The sequence below is a fragment of the Berghia stephanieae genome, unplaced genomic scaffold (assembly GCF_034508935.2).
Source record: "Berghia stephanieae isolate SIO BIC M18660-M18661 unplaced genomic scaffold, UCSD_Bste_1.3 scaffold825, whole genome shotgun sequence".
Classification (NCBI taxonomy): Eukaryota; Metazoa; Mollusca; class Gastropoda; order Nudibranchia; family Aeolidiidae; genus Berghia; species Berghia stephanieae.
Genome location: NW_027629461.1, coordinates 15,001 through 16,489, shown reverse-complemented (window position 1 = coordinate 16,489; position 1,489 = coordinate 15,001).

The window sequence follows — 1,489 nt, the reverse complement described above, 5'->3', positions numbered from 1 at the left end:
TTGGTAGGTGACGGTTTTGTCAATGGGGCATGATGGTCAAGAGCGTCTCGTAACGCTATGTTAAATTTATCAGTGTTGTCGGTATTGCCATGCTCGATCGACTCTACTGCTGTCCTTTTGTCCGAACAAAATCTGGATGGATTGATTGCTTTCGATTCTGGCACTTCACCTTGCCTTTTTCAATTGGATTTGGTGGATTCGCGTTACTAATATTCCAGAGTGCTAAACAATGGTCCGAAAGTGTGTGGTCGACTACTTCAGCGGGGTTTTGGGATTTCTCGTCAATTGATGTGATGATCCAATCGATGGTATATCCGAAATACTAATTGAGTTCGTTTGTCATCTATGCTGGAATTGAAATGTTAAAATCACTAGCGATTGTGAAGTCATTCCTTTTCTCATTAAAGCGAGCCAGAAGCTCCTTGAATTATGTGATGAAAGTTGTTAAAGAGAATCGCTCTTTACGTTTTGGGATGGTCTATAATTACAGGCAAAATTATGATTGTTGTTTGGGTGAGTCAAAGAGAATGAGGCGGTTTCGAAAGTAGTATGCGTGGATTTGGGGTCGTTGAATCGTATTGAAATCTCAAGGTGACATTTATGAATAATGAGAATTCCACCACCTTTCGTGTCTTTTCGTAGGAAGGATTGTGATTTGTAGCCTGCTGGTGTGACGTTGGTGATTAAGGATTCATCTCCCTTTTCCTTCAACCAGGGCCCGTTTTCATGAACGCGGACTAGCGCTTAGTCTCTGACTTTAGTCAAGGACTTGAAAAAATTTGATTTCATGTGAGCTGACTAAGCAGGTCCCAGACTTAAATCACGGCACTTTCGGACTAAGTATGACAAAGTTTTAGTCATTTTCTGAGGCTGGACTTCAAGCTTAGTCTGAGACTAGTTACTAAGATATATCATATTATGGACAAGATAGCAGCTATTTTTAGACTGAAAGAGCTTCGATTCGGAAGAAAAATACGTCGGTTGCGAATGATAGAGGCAAAAAGTATCCTGTTGCTATTGACACTAGCTTTTAAAAAAACTATAAGATATGTTCAGATCGTCGAAAGTACACATTGTCGTGAGTAAAAACTAAAAACAAATGAATCTAATTGAGTCGCGAGTTGCGAGTGAATGGAGAATCGAAATCGAAGGGACAGCGTAAATTAACAACCAAAAAAAAAAAAAAGAAAAAATCAAACGATTAGACAGTATCGTGGAGACAAAAGTTATTCTGCTGGTATTGTAGATGACTGAAATAATGTCATTCATCAGAACACACTTTCTGTATTTTTGGGCGACCGAAGAGTTTCCGTAATGACAGAATTTATAAGACACGGAACGAGATTTTTTTTTTAAAAAGTTAGCTCGGGATAGAGAAGGATGGAAACTGTTTGTCTGTGGCCTATACCCTGACCCAGAGAGAAAAAAACAATGATGATGATGATGATGATGATGATGATGATGATGATGATGATGATGATGATGATGA